This window comes from Emys orbicularis, chromosome 23, assembly GCF_028017835.1.
Source record: "Emys orbicularis isolate rEmyOrb1 chromosome 23, rEmyOrb1.hap1, whole genome shotgun sequence".
Taxonomy (NCBI): Eukaryota; Metazoa; Chordata; order Testudines; family Emydidae; genus Emys; species Emys orbicularis.
The window spans coordinates 33625-40856 of NC_088705.1; the positions used below are offsets into that span (position 1 = coordinate 33625).

General features: G+C 51.9%; 1 long non-coding RNA gene across 1 annotated transcript; it reads right to left on the minus strand.

The window, feature by feature from the left end:
- Positions 1 to 423: 423 nt before the first annotated feature.
- LOC135893695 (uncharacterized) lies at positions 424 to 1666 on the minus strand. The gene is made up of 3 exons (XR_010562335.1): positions 1586 to 1666; positions 1103 to 1220; positions 424 to 505 (listed from the first exon to the last, which is right to left on the minus strand). It is a non-coding gene; the product is annotated as an uncharacterized LOC135893695 (long non-coding RNA).
- Positions 1667 to 7232: the final 5566 nt, after the last annotated feature.

Below are 7232 nucleotides of genomic sequence, written 5' to 3' on the forward strand. Positions count from 1 at the left end.
GTCGGGAAGGGTGTCGCTGAGGGATGGAGGATTGATTGGAAAGGGGACACTCAGCAGGATCCCTCCCTTACCTGTTCATTTCCAGATCTTTTCACATTGGGGACTCCCCCTCCCCCCGCCATTGTGTAAAGGAGGAGTATTTTACTAAAGAAAGGGTGACTGCCCTGTAATCAGGGTTCAGGTCTCTTTCCCTTTTCTCCTCCCTGTATTGGCCCCCTTAACGGCACCCGACATAGTCACTCTGCAGAGTAGACTCTTGCCCCTCCGCAGCCTTGATACCACAGAGCCCCTACCCAACGTGGAAGCACACGGTCTGTGAAGAAAACTAGAGGGAGCACACATGAGGAATTCAAAGCACTGACCTCTTACTCATAGCCAATTATGAACAGTCCTCAGGTTTCCGCCTCCCAGATATCTGCTTAGAAGGATGTCCAGGTTGCTCAGGTCCACTTGTGCCAGCTTCTTCTGTGGCTGGGGCTCCTGGCCAATTCCTCTGCAAGCGCAGCTTCAAAAGCCAAGCATGAGCCATCACTACACAAATCTCTATTGGTGTGTGAAATCTTGCCCTCATCCCTGCCTCCCTCTCCCATCCCATCTACATCAGCCCCACTGGATGAACAGAAACTGAGTGATCATTTCTCTCGTGGAGCAACAGTGACACCAGGTGGCCTGCCAGGGGAATGCACAAAGCATTTCCCTTAGGCAGTAACAGTGCCACCAGGTGGCCACTCGGTGTAATTGCACAGAACATGTCTCTCATGAAGCAAAAAGGAGACTGCGTGGCTACCCCGGGTAATCACAGAGCATTTCCTTCATGGAGCAATATTGACACCGGGTGGACACTCTGTATAGTTGCACAGAGCATTTCCCAAATAAAGCAACAGTGACACTGGGTGGCTAATCCAGGTAATGCACAAAGCATTTCCCCCATGGAGCAACAGTGGCACTGGGTGGACACCTGGGGTAATGCACAGAGCATTTCCTTAAGGAGCAACAGTGACACTGTGCCGTGATACAGCAGGGCCAGAGAGCAGCAGGAGAATGGTAGAAGAAAACTAGAGTGGTACGGATGAGCAACAGAGTGCCATAATTGTTCACTCACAGCCAGTCATGGAGAAGACAAAGCGGAGGACTGTTCATCTCTGCTTACAAGGATGTCCAGGCTGCTCAGGTTCACTTCTTCCAGTTTCTCCTCCGGCTGGGGCTCCTGGGCGATTCCTCTGCAAACACAGCATATAACCCAAGCAGGAGCCATCACTGCCCAAAGTTCTACTGGTGTACGAGATACTGCCCTCCCTCTCCCATCCACTGTACATCAGCCCCACTTGATGAACAGTGACAGTCAACTCCCACAGTCACCCCCACCACTACCAATGGAGGATCTAGTACCATCATGCTTCTCTTCCCCCTCCCAATGCCCCATTGGGTTGCAGACGCCCCAGACCAAGCCTGTGAGCATGCACCATTGCCCATGTTCTATGCAAGGAGACAGGACAAGGGGAGAGAGAGAGAGTATGTTGGCCAACATATGAGAGCTCAAAGAGAGACACATAGGAAGAAGGACAAACTCACCACCTGTACTCACCTTTCCGGTTCCAGGCCTCTGCTCAGGTGAACATGCTCCTCCCTGTCCAAGAAGATCAGCTGCTCCCAAGATAGGGAAATTCTCCCTCTGCACCCAGAACAAGGAGGAAAACTTTTATTACAAACCGAGCCCCACCTAAAGGGAAGCAGATGTTTGTACTCAGCCTTTACCACACATGTATCTTAGAGGCCACCTGGGGTATTTCTCAGAATGTAGTTGCCCTGGACCAACAGTGACACCCAGTGGCCAATCACGGCAATGCACAGAGCATGTCCCCCAGGCAGCAGCAGTGACACTTGGTGGCCACTCGCGGCAAAGCACAAAGAATTTCCCTCGTCGAGCAACACAGACACTACGTGGCCACTCAGGGTATGGCAGAAACCATTTCCCCCCCACAGCGCTGCAGTGATACTCGGTGGCCAGCCGGGGTAATGCCTGTGCTGTCTGCCTTGGACCATCAATGCCATCCGGTGGCCAGGCAGGGTAACATACAGACTGTGTTTCTCCTGGAGCAGCGGTGACACCCGGTGGCCAGTTGGGGAAAAGCGCAGCGTGCATCTGCCCTGGAGGAGCAGTGACAGCCTGTGGGCAGCAGGGGCAGCACCAGCCCCTTCCTCATTGGGGGAGCTGAGGTGGGGTAGACAGAAAATTGTGGCAGTTGCATCCCCACCACCACCACGAGGCCTCACCCCTCACTGAAGTGCAAGTTCCGCCTCCTCCCCTCAAAGGCTCCGGCCCTTCACCAGCCCAGAGGCCAGAAGCCAGAGCCAGGCAGGGTAGGGCGACTGCTGCGCTAGGTGGCGCAATGATGCAGGCAGCCACAGCGCTCCCCACTCTTGTCCTTGTGCTGGGTGGGGTCCCGGGGCTGTGGCTGCTCCTCAGTTCTCGGCCGCCCTTCGACCGCTCACAGACCTTAAGAGCCGCTCGGGTTGGGGTCGGGCTCCAGGGCCAGCAGAGCCCTCGGGGAGCAGTAACCACGAGGGTTAGGACCCAGGAGCCCAGGCTGGAGCAGGTCAGCCCGGAGTGCTGTGCAGAGCCCTGGACCCTCCACATAACGTGTGTGGTGCAACTTGGTGACTGGAGACACAGGCCAAGGGCTACTCTCAGACCCCTGCTCACGTCCGCTACTGAATATTGCCTGCTTCAGAGAGGATACCTAGAGTGGCATGACCAGGGAAGCTCACCCAGTGATAGAGAAGGAAGAGACTTGAGGACTGAACATATCCGCCCTCAACCCTCTTCCCGTTACACCTTTAGCATTACAACCAAAAAGCACCCCTTGCAATGGCACCCGACATAGTCACTCTGCAGAGCAGACTCTGGCCCCTCCCCAGCCTCAATCCCACAGAGCCCCGTGCCCAGTGAGGAAGCTCACGGCCTGTGAAGAAAACTAGAGCGAGCACAGATGAGGAATTCCAAGCACTGACGGCTTACTCACAGTCAGTTATGCGGAAGGCAGAAAGCGGAGGACTGTTAATCTCCGCTTACAAGGATGTCCAGGCTGCTCAGGTCCACCTCTGCCAGCTTTTCCTTCGGCTGCTGCTCGACTGTTCCTCTGCAAGCGCCACAAATAAACCAAGCAGGAGCCATCACTCCACAAAACTCAATTGATGGGCAAAATCTTGCCCTCATCCCTGCCTCCCTCTCCCATCCCGTCTACATCGACCCCACTCGATGAACAGAGACTGCGTCAACACTGACAGTGATGCTCCACTCTCGCGCGCACTGCCCCGCGTGATTTTTGTCCCCTCCCACTTCTACATGGCTTCCGAGACCTAGCCAGTGGGGCTGCACACCTAGCACGCCTGCCCGTGTTCAACGAAAGGAGACCGAACAAGTAGAGACAAGGACAGACCGAGAAAGTGGGTCAGACAACACACTAGAGAAGAGAGAGAGAAACATGGAAGGAAGGCAAGAAACTCACCAGCTAGAGTCATCCTCCTAGATGCAATCTTTCGCTGCGGTGGACACACCGCTCCTGGCCAGACAAAATGAGCAGCCCCTGATAACGGGGACCTTGTCTCCCTCGTAGCCACAGCTAGACGGGAACCTTTTCTTACAAACACAGACCAAGCTAACGGCGCATCCCTGCCTGGAGCCATGTGGGCCGTGACCAGACTCCTCACCAAACCAGACACTTAGCTCACTGACAGTGACGGCTGCTCCGCTTCCAGCTAGATGGCATCGCCATAGCCTGGCATCAACAATGCTCACTGTCTCATGGCTCTTGCGCGCCTTCCATCTCACAACGGGGGTGGGCTCTTACCCTTGACTTCTTTCTCCATCCTACTAAGCAGAACACAAGAGGGAAAAACAAAAGTTATCATCGGTGTATGTTCTTCTTCTCCCTGTCCCATTACACCTTTATAGATACAATTAAAAAGCACACAACACACACTCAACCTCTGGAATTGCTGGCCAGAGAATGCTGTGAAAGCCAAGACTATAATAGGGTTCAAAAAAGGATTAGGTCAATTCATGGAGAATAGGTCCATCAATGGCTATTAGTCAGGATGGGCAGGGATGGTGTCCTTATCCTCTGTTTGCCAGAAGCTGGGAATGGGCGACGCAGGATGGATCACTTCACGATTACCTGTTCTATTCATTCCCTCTGAAGCACCTGGTATTAGCCAGTCGGAAGACAGGATACTGGGCTAGATGGACCTTTGGTCTGACCCAGTATTGCCATTCTTACGTTCTAATGTTAAGCAGCCCGTTGCACCTGCACCCAAGAGAGTCACTGTGCAGAGGAGACTATTGTCTCTTCCCCTGGTCGTAATCCCACAGCTAATCCCAAAATAGGTAAATTCTCCTCCCACACCCAGAACAAGGAGGAAAACTTTTATGAGAAACCAAGCCTCACCTAAAGGGAAGCAGCCGTCTGTACTCAGCCTCTACCATGCATTTATCTTAGGCTTCAGCCGTGCCGCTAAAAGTCGTGAAGTGTAGTTATGAGGGAGGCAGAAAGCTGAGGACTGTTCATATCTGCTTAGAAGGATGTCCAAGCTGCTCAGATCCACTTCTGCCAGCTTCTCCTCTGGCTAGGGCTCCTGAACAACAATTCCTCTGTAAGAGCAGCTGCAAAAGCCAAGCAGGAGCCGTCATTACACAGAGCTCTTGCCCTCATCCCTGCCTCCCTCTTCCATCCTATCTACATCTGCCCCCCTCAATGAACAGAGACCGAGTTAACACCGACAGTCACCGCTCCACTCTCGCACCCACTGCCCTGCATGATTTTCGTCCCCTCCTACTTCTCCATGGCTCTCGAGACCTAGCCTGTGGGGACGCACACCTACCACACCTGCCCTTGTCCTATGAAGGGAGACGGCAAAATGAGAGGAGAGGACAGAAAGAGTCCATGGGGCTGGTCTATGGATAAGTTCAGTAGGCATCAGTGGCTTAGTCATATGCAGGGCCGGTGCAACCACTAGGCGAACTAGGCGGTCGCCTAGGGCGCCAAGTGGTTGGGGGCGCCCACTGGGTCTTAGTGTCCACCCTTCTGGTTTTCCTATCCCTTTTCTGACCCTTCCTGCAGGCTCGGAGTCTTCCTGGGAAGGGGATCTAGTAGTTAAAAGAGAAAAAGCCTCCAGCCTGCCAGACCTATTAGCACAACACTGAAATTGTTAAAGAGCCATTCAAGGGGTAATGAAGCCACTGAACAGGCAGTTGCCAACCCCCAGGTATATACTGTCAGTTTCTGAATGTACTGACAAAAACAGTTGTGCATGACGGTCATATTTACTCAGGACATGTCAGTCTACAGGATCTTAGTTTAAAATTTGCTTTAAAAATATTTCATTAGTGAGTTGGTGAAGATTATAAAATCACATCTCTAAAAAATCCTTGCATAGATTTTTAGATGCACAATCATCTTTAGCCTTAAATGCTTGGATCTTCAGACATATGATTTTTTAAATAAATCCTTCAAAAGACCTCCCTTATCTAAAATACACATTTTAATTGGAAGTAAGTTTTTTTACTATAGTAAAGTCTTCCAGTCCTTTCTGCTCATCCATTTCTCCCTTCACCCCCTCTCCCCCAACCCCCATTGAAGAGAGCCCTTAAATGGACAACAGCCCTTTGCTTCCAGATAGTCAGAAGTAAAGAAAGGGAAACTCTTTGTCCAGCTATCTTTTGATGAACTAGTTTTAAGCAAAATCAGTACCTTAGTAAGATATAAAATCCTTTGTTATGCCTAAAATCTTTGGAAACATATTTTTTAAAGTTGGTGAAATTTCATAAACATGTGTATTGTTATGGAGATCACACACAGAAAATTAGTGTTCCCTTTTTCTAAAAGCAATGAACATTGTTATGAACACACTAAACCTCTGTAACTGATTAATTTAAAATATTGTCTGTTTCAGTGAGTTAAATATGTAGTAATCTGGAATGATAACTTTATGAAGGTTTAAGAGTACATTTAAAATATAAAATCAGCTTAGAAATACTGATTAAGAAAATGTAAAACAGAGAAGAGCTGCATCATGTATTCCATAATATTTAATGTTGTAGTAAGGGTGAGTAAGCTGTCTTTCTGAATACAAAGTTTTTGCAAATAAATGTCTGACAAACTTCAGGGCATATCAAAAAACCTGTGACTGACATTTTTTATTCCCAAGTTTAGTGCTTTTAATTAGGTACCTTCTGCATGTCCATTCCACGTGAGGGAGAGGATACAGGGATCTCTGTGGGGAACTGTGACTCTAAGCCACCGTGAGGCGGGCCGGGCATCTTGTTATTCTTTCTGCTTTGTCCCTCCGCCCCCGCCGGGCTGCAAGCTCAGGCTGCCGTCAGGCATAGGGGCACCAGTTTAATAATACTGCATAGGGCCCCATAAATCCTAAGGATGGCCCTAGGGGAGCCAAAAAGCGGTGCCCTTGCTCGGCAGGGAAGAACTGCCTTCCGGAGACCCCAGAGAGCCAGAACGTCGGCTTGCGGGGGCGGCGAGCCCCAGCCATGGAGGAACCAGCGCGGCGCAGGGGGGCAGCAGCCCTGCAAAGGCGGCAGCGCCGCTAGCGGGTAGCAGCCGTGCCCCTTGCCCCTCCTGCCCAGGTTGCGGACAGGCGCCCCCCCGGGGGTTCCTGCAGGCTGCAGCAGATGCATGCGGGCAGAGGCCCCCGTGTGTCCCCCAGGTCCCCCCTCGCTGTGCTCGGGGTCTGCGGCTCCCGGGCATGTGAGCCACTGCCGGGGCGCGGGGCCCTGAGCCTGCTCTTGGAGCGGCAGCAATGGTGGCAGCTCACACTCCCGGGAGCCAAAAAGCCTAAGCGCAGCGAGGGAGGAGCCGGGGGACGCATGGAGACCACTGCCCGCATGCATTCACTGCATGGAGCAACAGTGACACTTTGTGGCCACCGAAGGTAATCCACAAAGCATTTCCTTCATGGAGCAACAGTGACACTGTGTGGCCCCAAGGGGTAATGCACAGAGCATTTCCTTCATGGAGCAACAGTGACACTGGGTGGCCATGCAGGGTAATGCACAGAGCATTTCCTTAAGGAGCAACAGTGACACTGTGTGGCCACCGAAGTTAATGCACAGAGCATTTCCTTCATGGAGCAACAGCGACACCATGTGGCCACACGAGGTAATGCACAGAGCATTTCCTTCATGGAGCAACAGTGACACCGTGTGGCCACGCCGGGTA